The sequence below is a fragment of the Opisthocomus hoazin genome, chromosome 8 (assembly GCF_030867145.1).
Source record: "Opisthocomus hoazin isolate bOpiHoa1 chromosome 8, bOpiHoa1.hap1, whole genome shotgun sequence".
In the NCBI taxonomy this organism is placed as follows: domain Eukaryota; kingdom Metazoa; phylum Chordata; class Aves; order Opisthocomiformes; family Opisthocomidae; genus Opisthocomus; species Opisthocomus hoazin.
In genome coordinates this window covers 30,366,652-30,380,339 of record NC_134421.1, presented here as the reverse complement: position 1 = coordinate 30,380,339, position 13,688 = coordinate 30,366,652, and the positions used below count along the sequence as shown (strand labels likewise).

The following is a 13,688-nucleotide window of genomic DNA, read 5'->3' as shown; positions in this document are numbered from 1 at the left end:
CAAGTTTTGTTTTTTTTTATTTCTGTGTATTTAAAAACCTGAGGGTCATTTTCGATGCTGACACATAAACAAGTGGTTGCTGTTGCCTTAGGTGCTATTTGTCACAGCCGAGTGCTTGTGTACCTGCTCCTACCTGGCAGCAAATGCAGGGAAATCTGAGGTAGTTATTCTGCCCAATCAAACATATTTTTATTATTTGATATTTTCACAGTGCCTTTTCTGAGCTGTTGCATCTGATTCAGAAGATGTTATAATTAGGGAAACTATTTCTTCTCACTTAATTCAAAATGGATCTGCCTCTGAAACAGAGGGAATCCAATAAAACTTAATATATATTCTTGTTGCATGTGAACAGCAAAGGCTATAATGAAGGAAATTATATGCTGTTCAGAGGTATGGAAAGAGGAAAAGTAGTTCTTTCTAGTAATGCACTGTGGTTAAAAGAAAACATATTTAGTGCCTTCGTTAAAATTACGTGTCTACAGAAAAAGGTGTTTGAAAATAGAATACTTTGTTCCTCTTTAGATGCCTCCCATATTACAAAATACGAGAGCTGTATTGTTAGCCTCTGGCTTTAGAAAGTATTTTTTGAAACAAACCATGAGAGCTTACAGACTTGCGTTTTAAATTCAGGGTTGTCTTGGATTTCAGTAAATGCAGTATTTCAGAGTAACTTATCTGTTCATGTCAAGTTTATTTTGGGGACTATGGCCATATTTTAAAAAAGAAGCTATGAGGTCATAAGACTTTTATGAAACAGGCCATTGATGGAAAAAGTTTAGGATGAAACAGCTTTCATGTAGGCAGTGTTGGGAGTGGGTTTTGGCACAGAAACAGCACCCACAGCAACTGTGAAGATCAGTGCGTCTTCCATTTTGCTGTCTTGGAGCACTGCTTGGTGAGGAGATGTCAGCTTGCAGTAGTCACGTACTGACACTTCTAAGATTCGTGAATTTTTGGTATGGGGACCTTAAAAAGTATATGGCTTTAGTTCTTACCTTCCTTAAAAAAGGAATCTTATCAGGAGTGGTTATGTTGTGTGTTCTCCAGTGTTCTTTACTACTGCTAACAAAGAGAGAATAATATTTCATTTAGTTGTTGAATCCAGACAACAGCAAATTCTGATTGTGAAACAGTCACATAGTAGTCTAGCACTAGCGTCAGCCATGCAAATAGTGACTGGTGAAAGGACATCAGGATATCTTCGAAACATCTTATATTCGTGTTTTGAGAGGTCTACTGCCTTGTGTTGAGGACTGTCAGGTTGCAGTGTAGATGAATGGCTGTTTTGAGACACAGGACTGAACTTAAACATTGGGCTACTTATGGAAAAAAAAAATAGGAGGTGTTTTTTTTTGTAAGATAACTCTTTGCTTGCTTATGTACAAGCACTGTTTCTTTAATTTAAATATTATTGGCAGTTAAACTTCCCCCCCCCTTGCCTGACCTTTCTTTGTGGGTCTCTCCATCTGCTTTGGTTAATGTGATAGGTGTTTTCTTCTGTCTTGTAGTTCTCCTAAAAAGCCTTGGTGGGGTTAAGTCTGTACTTGCCAAAATCAATCTGTACAATTTACTTGGTTGTTCTATTTTTAGATTGCTTCCTGCTCTGTGGGAGATGCAACAAGCAGAATCCTCATTTCTATGCAGAATCATAAATTCTGTAGCATTTCCAGTGCATATGCTCCAAGTCAGGCAGAACGGGGAATTGTACCTTCGCCTGCTAGATCCAAGTTGAAAGCTGGGCTCAGCAGGACACAGACATATGCTTTCCTTATTTCCCCCAGCCACCTTTGGACGTGGACGTCGAATGAATATAACCTGCTTCAGAGTCTGAGAAGTGTGGGGACTTAGCTGTCCTCTGAGAGCTTTCTTTAGAACTGAGGCTGCCTTGAAGAGACAAGTGAAGGTTTTGGGTTCTGAGAGGGGCAGAAATTATTATGTGGAAGACCTTGCAAATTGTGGCAGCAGAAAACTGAGGCGCCCTGGGGACTTGAGCAGTAACAGGGCAGGATCTGCACAGAAACTTGGGCAAAGTGTTTAGTGTGATTAGATACGAATCTGGGTCTACTTTCAAACAAATGTCTTCAGGAGCATATGGTGATGAATAGGACACGGATAAGATTCCCACGCATTGAGTGGATTTCTCCATGACTTACTGAATACTGCTAAAACTCTCAGGAAAGGAACTTGACTCTTTGTCACTGATATCATCTACCTGGACTTGTGCGAGGCATTCGACACTGGCCCGCATGATGTCCTTGTCTCTAAATCGGAAGGACATGGATTTGACAGATGGGCCACTCATTGGATAAGGAACTGGCTCGATGGATGCACTCAAAGAGTTGCAGTCAATGGCTTGATGTCCAGGTGGAGACCAGTGACGAGTGGTGTGCCTCAGGGGTTGGTACTGGGGCCAGTGCTGTTTAATATCTTTGTCGGTGTCATGGACAGTGGGACTGAGTGCACCCTCGGCAAGTTTGCCGACGACACCAAGCTGAGTGGTGTGGTTGACACGCTGGAGGGAAGGGATGCCATTCAGAGGGACCTTGACAGGCTGGAGAGGTGGGCCTGCATGAACCACATGAAGTTGAACAAGGCCAAGTGCAAGGTCCTACACGTGGGTCGGGGTAATCCCAAACACAAGTACAGGCTGGGCGGAGAGTGGCTTGTGAGCAGCCCTGAGAAGGACTTGGGGGTACTGGTGGATGAGAAGCTCAACATGAATCACAGAATCACAGAATGTTCAGGGTTGGAAGGGACCTCTGTGGGTCATCTAGTCCAACCCCCTGCCAAAGCAGGGTCACCTACAGCAGGCTGCACAGGACCTTGTCCAGGCAGGTCTTGAATATCTGCAGAGAAGGAGACTCCACAACATCCCTGGGCAGCCTGTTCCAGTGCTCCATCACATGAGCCGGCAACGTGCGTTTGCAACCCAGAAAACCAACCATATCCTGGGCTACATCAAGAGAAGCGTGGCCAGCAGGTCGAGGGTCGTGATTCTGCCCCTTTACTCCGCTCTCATGAGACCCCACCTGGAGTACTGTGTACAGCTCTGAAGCCCCCAACATAGGAAGGACATGGATGTGTTTGAGCGGGTCCAGAGGAGGGCCACGAACATGATCCGAGGGCTGGAGTACCTCTCCTACGAGGACAGGCTAAGAGTTGGGGCTGTTCAGCCTTAAGAAGAGAAGGCTCCGGGATGACCTTCTAGCAGCCTTCCAGTTCCTGAAGGGGGCCTACAGGAAGGATGGGGAGGGACTTCTTACAAGGGTGTGTAGTGATAGGACAAGGGGGAATGGCTTTAAACTAAAAAAGGGCAGATTTAAATTAGATATTAGGAAGAAATCCTTCACCATGAGAGTGGTGAAACACTGAAACAGGTTGCCCAGAGAAGCTGTGGATGCCCCCTCCCTGGAAGTGTTCAAGGCCAGGTTGGATGGAGCTCTGAGCAACCTGGTCTAGTGGAAGATGTCCCTGCTCATGGCAGGGGGGTTGGAACCAGATGATCTTCAAAGTCCCTTCCAACCCTTACCGTTCTATGATTATGTAGCACTTAGCACAGGAAATCATGGTACAGTTTCATGGCAGTACCACAGAATAAATGCAGAATCACAGAATCACACAATGGTAGGGGTTGGAAGGGACCTCTGTGGGTCATCTAGTCCAATCCTCCTGCCGAAGCAGGGTCACCTACAGTAGGCTGCACAGGACCTTGTCCAGGCGGGTCTTGAATATCACCAGGAAAGGAGTCTCCACAACCTCCCTGGGCAACCTGTTCCAGTGCTCCGTCACCCTCAGAGGGAAGAAGTTCTTCCTCATGTTCAGACGGAACTTCCTGTGCCTCAGTTTGTTCCCATTGCCCCTTGTCCTGTCGCTGGGCACTACTGAAAAGAGTTTGGCCCCATCTTCCTGACACCCACCCTTCAGATATTTGTAAGTATATATTAGGTCCCCTCTCAGCCTTCTCTTCTTCAGGCTGAACAAGCCCAGCTCCCTCAGCCTCTCCTCGTAGGAGAGATGTTCCAGTCCCCTCACCATCCTTGTAGCCCTCCGCTGGACTCTCTCCAGTAGCTCTTCATCTTTCTTGAAGTGGGGAGCCCAGAACTGGACACAGTACTCCAGATGGGGCCTCACCAGGGCAGTGTAGAGGGGAAGGAGAACCTCCCTTGACCTGCTGGCTGCAGTCTTCCTAATGCACCCCAGGATCCCATTGGCTTTCTTGGCAGCCAGGGCACACTGCTGGCTCATGGTTAACCTGTCGTCTACCAGAACACCCAGGTCCCTCTCCGCAGAGCTGCTCTCCAGCAGGTCCACCCCAAGCCTGTACTGATGCATGGGGTTGTTCCTCCCCAGGTGCAGGACCCTGCATTTGCCTTTGAACCTGATCAGGTTCCTCTCTGCCCAACTTTCCAACCTGTCCAGGTCACGCTGAATGGCAGCACAGCCTTCTGGTGTATCTAGCACACCTCCCAGTTTGGTGTCATCAGCAAACTTGCTGAGGGTACATTCTAACTCTTCATCCAGGTCGTTGATGAAGAAGTTAAACAAGGCTGGGCCCAGTACTGACCCCTGAGGGACACCACTAGAATAATAACACTCAACCAAAGAAGCATTGTACTAGATGTTTTCCAGACCATGGGAGAAAGTGATATGCTAGAAGAAAGCAGAGAAATTCTGGTGATTCCAGTAGGAGCCCTTTCTTGCCAGTGCCACTGAGAATTGCAGACTTACAGCTCCTTTGAATCAAGGTGCACAAATACAGTTATAACTTGCATTAATGGGAACTGATTGCACCCGAGCCACTGTAAAACTGTTGGATAGCAAATCATTTTTTTTGTTCTTCTTGTGGCCAATACAATGAATAGCTCTCGCTGGCACCCGACTGCCTCTAGTTACACTGGTTCTAGACCTTTGTTTGCTTCTCTTCCATGTGGGTAACCAAAATGGGAATAAGAGTAATGCTTGGTAGAAGCAGAAGGTAATTCTGTGCTTTCTTGAAAAAGTAAGGTTGGTTTAATTCTCCATGTGATATTCTGTCTATAACTAATCTATAAAACACATTTCAAACTAGATTAAGACTCTTTTCTTCCCGCTTACTTCAACAGATGTTTAGTTTTGAACAAGTTTGTTTGCAGATGTCACGATGGCTCAGTCCTGTGAAACAGTGTTTTGCTGGCTGCAGAGCCTGCTGAAGATTGGTTGCTTAAGGCCTTTTTCACTCTGCAAGTCACGTTCCTTTTTGTCAGCCTCACTGCAGATCAATTCATTCAAGTGACACAGTAACAAACCTCCAGCTCCTAATTGTAGTTCTATTAGCCGAAGGGGTGATTTTGAGAAGAGCAGGATGCGAGTGATGGACCCTATTGTGTGCAGAGCCACCATCATGAGCTTTTATGTTTGTGCGATTGTAATCTTTGTGTATTTATGTGTATCTGCTCATAGCTGTGTGTAGAAAGAGATCGGTTGCATTTTCTGTGTTTTTTTTTAAAAAAAGGGCTCCAACATGAAGCATATTTTATGGATTAACTTCATTTGCATTAGGCTTAATTTTTTTTCACTTACCTACAATTATCATTGCAATTTCCTGAAAATTGCAGTTTAGTCAAGAGGGACTTCAGGATGAATAATAAAGAGGTGAATGAATGCAGCATGTATGTTCCAGTTCCATGCCATCTGCTATATGTTTATCATGGGAGTTTCTGTTCTGAGTGAATCAGTACTGGCAACTTTGTGATTCCATACAGTCTCTGACTACAGAAGTACAGAGAGAAATCCCGCTTTTACATATACGTAAGATTTTGGGGGTTAGATAGCTTTGTTTGGTGTCAAGTAGTATACCAGTCTGAGCTCCAAAGTTGCCCTACCTGCATTATGTCTGTCTTTTAGTGTGGGCATTTTCTTTTCAATGAGCTTTTCAACTATCAGTGGCTATTTTTCTCCTTGGTAAGGTTTCACAGTTGGCTACTGCGCCCTTCAGAAAAATAAATCTGCTGATATAATAGAGGAGAAACGGGCTTTGAACTCTCTGTGTCAGGGCTTACCAGGAAACTGCTGTCCGTTCTGGTGCTTCTCAGTTTGTTCAGAGGAAAAGTCTTATAGCTGGACAAAATATGGAATTGCTTATGAATGGCGTATTCGCTGCAATAGTGGCATGCATTTTTACAGGAAATAATTGCTAGGAAGCACTTTTGTCAGCAATATTGTATCCACAGATTCTTTTATTGCTCTGCTAGGGGTTTTGCAGAAACTGAACTTGCACATCATGATTGAGGTGAAAGTCTGGTCTCCTACAAGCAGCTTCTGTCTCTAAAGGGAGAGGAAGAAGAAATTCAGCCATAATAGCATTATCCTAAGGGGTAAAGGGGAAGTCCCTCAAAACCAGGAAGCCTATAAGTATACCTAAAATCTGTAAATATTGAGCATTTCAACTCAGTGTCAAAAAGTATGTAGTTATGTTTAGGATCGTGAGCTCGTCTCTAGAGTTAGTTGTGTAGCTGCCATGTAGTTAAAGTTGATTATTTTCCTGTCACATTCATTGAGAATTGTGCTTTGTAATTTTGTTTAGTGAACTAGACTCTGCAACACAAACACAATGAAGCTGACTTCAAAAATCACAATAGTGTGGGGTTTTGCTACTGATTACTGTTATGGATTTTCAGTTTTTATGCTGTGTAGAACTCATTTCTTCTTTTGAGGGCTTTTCGCCCAAATTACTGGTGTTTTCTTAATGTAGTTAAAGGCTTTCAAAGTCACATAATGGAATTCTGTTGTAATAGAAAATTATTATATTTGTTAAAATGCCTGATCAAATTATGTCCTTGGTCTTCCAATGTGTCTGATTTTTCACTTCTACAGACTTTCACGAATTTCTAGATCCTCTTTGAGATGTCAGCACTTCTTTTGCATGTGGTACAGAAGCTGTAGGTAATACAACAAGAAGCGTGAGAGCAAATACATATTTTGAAGTGAAATGTAATATTTTATAGCTTTTAGTAGAAAAAAAGCAAATAGTCTATTTTATATAAAAAAAGATGTGAAGTGTTTCAACTTCTTAATGTTCACAGTGTCATTTGTCAAATGGGGTTTGGTTTACTTTTATTTTCATAACAAAAGTAAGATCATATGCTGTTTTCTTAATACTTTAATGTGACTTGTGAATGGTTCAGCTGTTTTTTGTTTTATTTTGTACAAATCTCTGCTGCTTCTAGCAAACACACAATTGATTCCAAATAAATGCTACCATAAAAATGACTTGTATGATCAAGTATAGTCAAAAATCTAGGTGGCCAAGAAAGCATCAAGTCAACAAAGAAAGAACTTTCAAAAATTCGAAACAAAAGCATACCAAAACAGTTATCAGATCGTTGCCTGACTACTCACCAAATTTCTTAGATCCAAATTTCTTCCTGTAAGAATTCAGTCTTAAAGGACTGTCACCATTTTCTAAAATTCAACTTACTTGAATGGCCTTTTTTTTTTTTTCTTCTCCAAATCTCATTTGTTTAAGTAGTTTGCCTTTGTGAAGCACTTAGAAGATTTGAAACCGGACAATTCTGCCAGCGAAGTAAAGGTGCAGACTAATGATTCAAACCCCAGTCAAGAACTGCTGACCCATGTTAACAGTGACTGATTCTTGTGTTGACTAAATTATTTTCTTTTGGTGTTCTCACAAATGAGCAGTAATGTAGCTTCAGGGAAAGCTGTATTAGTGTAAATATAGAGATATATAGTAGTATAAGATTCAGGGACTTTTAACTCATTTCCTAGTATGAAGAGTGTTCTTTAATCAGCAGAAATACATGCCGAGATACGCATTTATACTTTCTCTTTAGCCCACCTTCCTGATTTTTGCCTAAAGGGATCCTAATAAGTATCCTTCCATTACATACAGACTAAAAGCTGCTGTACAGAAATAAGCTTTCTCTTTTCTGTTTGTCTCCTTGATAGCTTATTTTTTTCAAATGTAAATATATTTAAAAAACCCAAACAATCTAAGTGGAAAATAACACAGAGCCACAGAAAAATTATTAATATCAGGTCTAGCCCTGTAACAGCACGAATTTACAGAAACTAAGCAGGATGTGTATCTGTCTTCTAGCCTGACTCCTGGTTGGTGTTTTCTAACTCTTGCAAAGTTCAGACCAGAAGAGACCCTGGCTCTTGCATCAGGGGCTGTTGATCTGCATCCTTAATTTACATCTTAAACCTGTATGGGTTCTGTTCTCACTTCAAAATGTATGCATTTTTTAATGGGTCTGTTTCTTGTTGGAACTACTTGGTCCTCGAGCTGCCTCCTCCTAATGCTTCCAAAACTCTTAAATAAAAGCATTTATGTAATATTTAAAAAATCATAATGTTTTTGTGCTTAAACAAAATTAATAGCTTAATAAATGGCACTGTTTTCCACAGAAATATACTATTTTTCATTAAATTTTTATTTTTTAGGGATTAACCCTCCAAGTGTTACAATATATGCAAGTTTTGAACTTTTTAAAGCATCTGTCACGCAGTGGGGCATTATAGATGTATGAAATGTGGGAGAATGTGGAAGTTTGTTTATGCCCTTATTTTCAGATGATTGCTGGACCTGTTACTTTTCATGCCCCATATCCCACTTGAACTGTAAAAGGAGTCCTCCCAAAGCATCAGCTGCCATTTCTCTTTCCTACAAACACATGTGCAAACATAAAGTGATTTTTTTTTCCCTGAATGACAGAGTAATTGCTGCATATGGTTATTTATAAAAGCATAAGAAATAAGTCCTCAGTTTATATGCTTAATTATATGGAAGTAAAATGTTGAAAAGTGTTTTTTTTTCTTTTTTTTCAACTCGTAGTTTGTAGTTGATGTGTATAGTTGGTAGGGAAATACGGTAATAGCTACAAGGAATGTGTTATGAATACATCTGAAGGTCTATAAAATTCTTGCGTACAACTCAATTTCTGTTGTGAATTTTGTTTTCATTTTTGTTCTTGGATTCTTCTCTAGTAGAGATCATGTGAAAATGCGCTGGTTTACTGTGGTATGAAAACCGCTCTGAGTACATAAATGCAGCTTTATGCTGGTCTGAAATTAAAAGGACAACTCAGCATTATGCTCAGATAGTTCACTGCACGATTAATATGAATTTTGAGACTATTAATGTCTTACTTGTCAGAATATAAACAGATATTCTTCTCCTTTGGAGCTATCAAGCATCATCTAGCCAGTGCGTAATGGAGAGTAAATGAATAACCTCTTTGTCAGCCTGTAGGATGATGCCATTGTTAAGAACTTTGCCATGTAGTACATGTTTCTTGATTCCCAAGTAAGCTGTCACAAGCTGCCTCTGAAAAATTACTCTGTGCCTGTTATGTGAATATACATTATGAGAAGACACAACTCTACCCTGGCAACACGACTTCATTGCTAGCAGTAATTTTCTGAACATTTGCAGCAATATAGAGCTATCATCATCTTCATTTTCTTTGTTATTTTTACTTGAGAAGCTTCTGATAGTAGTAGTATGTCCCTTTATATCACTGTGACTAGTGAAGAATAAACTGCTCTGTGATGATATTCTCAGAAGTATTAACATCTGGGGTGCTGCATCATATCTGACTTGTCTTGAAAATAATTTTCTTTAATTTTATCATACTTCCCTAGTAGAGATGGGGGAGGAGGAGGGAGGGAGCTATCCAGATTGAAGTTCAGCAAGACTCAGTGTGGCAAAGGGTAGGCTTTTAATTAATTTCCCAAGAGAACAATATTGCAAAAAGGAAGGAAGAGAAATGCTGCTAAAGGCCCTAGTTGTGATGCAATGGAGTGTAGTGTTGAACTTATAACCTGCAAACAAAATGCTGAAGTCTTTTTGTTAGGGATTGGCTAGTTTTTGGTAGTGGAATTTTGAGTTTCCTAGAACTAAGATCCCAAATGGACAAAGTCTGCTCTTTTGACAGAGTAGCCAGCCCGAGGCTGGAAAAAACAGATTCGTTGCATGCCCACCGCAGCTAGTGGCCAAGCAGTAGAGACTTTGCTCTTCGTGAGAAGAGGAGCCGTGATCCCTCAGTGTAGTCATGGGACTGGTGCTGGGAGCAGAGAGCAGTGCTTGGATGCCCTCATGGGGAGAGGAAGCTGGAGATAGTCTTGGACGTGCAGAGTTATGTCACGTAGACTGCTGTGCTGCCACCTTTGCTGCCTGCAGTGATGTTGCAGGGCTCGATTTTCTGTTTTTCTGTTTGTTTGTTTGAGTGTTTTTACCCTTATGGGAATAAACATGCTAAAACAACTTGATTCAGCTTTGCACATAACTGCACTCAGAGGCACAATGTGAATCATGTGTGATTTAGTGAAGACTAAACAATACCAGTCCTTCAGGCTCTATGTTGCGGGTTGTGCTGCTTAATTTTTCAGCTACAGAAATACTTCAGTCACTTACATCTAAAATGGCTCATTTTCCTTCCTTCTGTGACCTGAATATTTTTAATCAAATCAAGTTTTCCAGGATGGTTTTGTCAAATTCATCTAGATGTTGGAGTCTCCAGGATGTTTATCTTCAGTAGGCTGTTTGGGAAAACACCATTTGTTGCAATGTCTAATATTAAACACTTTGAGAAGAGTCATTCATAACATTAGAAGTCTCCAAGATGGAAAAGTATAAATATGCCATAGTCCAGGTTGGCAGCATGGGCTTTTGGAAGGACAGAAGCAGTGGAGAGAGTATGGAAAGACAGGACAGTGTGAACAACTCGTCTCGCACAAAGCCTTACAGAAGCAGTGGAGAGAGTATGGAAAGACAGGACAGTGTGAACAACTCGTCTCGCACAAAGCCTTTGAGGTATAGGGTGGATGTGTATGCTGGTGTGTAGCAGAGGGCAGGCTGAGCTTTGAAGGATAAGAACCATCTTTAATTGGAAATGGTGTCATTTGGCATACTTTCCTGAAGAAGGCTGTTGGCTGTATCAAGGAAAAAAATATGACTGAGACAGGAAAATATATGGGGTATTGGAAGAATCACTCGTCTCTTTATGGGTACTTATTTTTGGAATTTTCTTTCTGCTGTGACTGGCTCTAGTCCTCTGCTTTCAGTACGTGAACAAGGACCGTGAGAAGCTCTACCATGTGTAGTGTTTTTCTGTTTCCTGAAGCATGGGGAGACTGATTGCCAGACAGGACATCACTGATTAACTCCAGATGTACTGTGACAGTAGCACTGTGTGCTTGCATGTGCAAATCAAATGCACATAACTGAGCAGTGGCAGTAGCACTGGGGTGATGTGAAAAGAAATTTGTGTGCTTTAAAATGATCAGTCCTGTGCTAATGTGGTACAAAGCATGACCTGGTAAATGACTGGTATAAAGCAGTTCAAGCAGTAACTTGACAATAAACATGGCTGTCAAATCATCATAATAGTGTATTTTCTCACCTATTCTGAAGAAGCAACATCTTAGGACTGAGAATGAAACTAAGTACATTTAATATGCACATACATACAATTTTATGTGTAGCATGGGATCCTAAATTTGTAATAGAAGACACTAGTCAAAAAATTGCAGTCTTTCAGTATCTCTAATGCTCTTAATTTCTTATGTTTTGGTGCACTCATTTCTTCACTGTCAGAAGCTGTATTATCTCATTTTCCCTTCAGTGATTTGTGTTTCTTCTGGCCTGCTTTAGATATTAACTCTTTTGCCAGTTCTGCTTCCTTTGCACTCTTTAGAGCTGAAAATTTAGTAATCCAGAGAGGCAGGATGTTGTTAATTAACATTGTCATCTTCAAGAGAACTTACAGAATCTATACTTAAAGCAACAGTGCAAGCCTGCTGGTTGTAGATGTACTAATTAGGTATTTTAAACCTAATGATGGTAATTCTTGCTTCCATTCTAACTCAGACTTTGTGGTCTTCTGCTAGTAAGACCTTTATAACAACTCGGCAAATGATGAATCAGTTGATTTTAGTGGAAACCAAGGACAGCTATGTTAAAAAGATACTTCTAAAGGTAGTAAAAGAAGTGATGCTCAGTAGTAAAGAGATGGAGCTTTTGGTTTGGCATGTTTTACTGTAACTAATCTTTTTTCTGGTTTTTTGCATACTCTGTGACTAGATGGCTCTGTTCTTGATATTTTATTTCTGCTGGTATAGCTTGTTTGCTGTCTTCTCTTGGGAAATTTCTGAGGTACTGAAGTTTTATTTAGCTGTTGCAGCCTGCTTTGATGCACTTCCTTCAACATTCTATTAGATGCTGAAACCTTTCTGATTTTAAACAGCTCTTGTCCTGTCTGTTTTCACCACAGAGTACTCCCAAAATGTCCAGTGCAAGTACATTTACGGTAATGCTACCTTATTTTTGTAGTCGAAGGTTAGCATTTTTTAGGTTTCATTCTTCCTATTACAGTAATTAAAAATGACTCATGTATTCTCGCTTGCAAATATTCAGTTTAGTCATCTTTAAGTTAGTCATTACAATTTATCACTGAAATTGAGAATTCTACCTTGTAATATGTATTTTGGATGTAGACCACTATGCATTATAGCATACAGTTAGTTGCAAGCCCAATTCCCGGTTCAGCTCTGCTTCCAAGTGATGGGACTTCCCTGAGGATTTTTTTTGTAACTCTATCTCGTCTCCACCCAGGTCATGACTAGGAGAGAAGTTTCCACAGAACGGGTCTTCTGGCTAGACTATGCCTATACTTTCCAGTTCTTCAGCTGATAAGTAGACTTCTTTGAATTGCATGGAGTCGAGTGTACATTAAAAGAACCTCTGGACTACTTTAATTTTTGGTAAGGATCTGTTGTGACCAATGCACCGTGAATCTGACTTTAACCCCTTTTATTCTGCTTGTGCTAGACTAGGTTGAAAGATTCAGCCTCCAATTTGAGGATGTCAGAATTTTGAGCATCTGTTTTGAAAGGGCTATTTTTGGTATTGTGAACTGGCCAGCATGGTTGGGTTATTTTGAGCCAGCTTCCGAACTTCCAGTGTAACTCCGTGACACATGGATTGTTAAGTACGATGGTGATACTGAGTGAATATAAAGACAAATTAAGGCAGCTATTATGGTGCTCAGAAAACATCTGCTAAAGAAAGTCAATGGTAAAAAAGAAGTAATTGAATTCTTTTTTTTTTTTTTGTTGACCCAACTATTAAAGTGCTATCAGAGTGACCATTAGTAGCCAATTTATGAGCCTTTGAGAAAACAATTTTCTGAGGCTTTAGTAATAACTTTGAGATAGCTTTCTAATCTTCCCTTATTTATTTTCCTGCAAATGTTATGTTATAAAACCCATCTGACATTTGATGGCCTGGCTGGAGTGCAGGAGTGCATCACACAGCTTTTGTCCCCATGGCTGAGTTTCAGCAGGCGGAACTAGATGGAATGTAAACCTCACAGGTCTGTGTCTTCAGCTTGCGTCTTTCATCATCAAAGCGGGGAATGAATGCCAATGGACAATATGGAAGAAAGCGTAAAAAATGGGTTAGAGCATTGTCAGTGATGGATCTTCAGGTTTTGATGGAAAGCATGGTGAAGTCTCTCTCGGTAGTTCACAACAGTCCCAAATACAGTTGTGCTCTTCTTAAGCAGAAGCGTAACACAATACAGGAATTCCAAAATGTGTTTATTTATAAGGAAACATCCCACCTTAGGAGTCTGAGAATTTGCTAGTATTAAATATTAGAAATACAGCATAGTAATGAAATCAAT

At 40.8% G+C, this 13,688-nt stretch overlaps 1 protein-coding gene across 3 annotated transcripts in view; it reads left to right on the top strand.

The window, feature by feature from the left end:
- Positions 1-13,688, top strand: part of NAV3 (neuron navigator 3) — a 563,756-nt gene that overhangs the window by 113,284 nt on the left and 436,784 nt on the right. The window contains exon 2 of one of the 3 annotated variants that reach the window (XM_075427912.1): positions 12,617-12,765. The exons of the other annotated variants lie outside the window; for them this stretch is intronic. The gene's annotated coding sequence lies outside the window, so the exon portion shown is untranslated. The remainder of the gene's footprint in view (positions 1-12,616; positions 12,766-13,688) is intronic. 3 annotated transcript variants of the gene reach the window in all.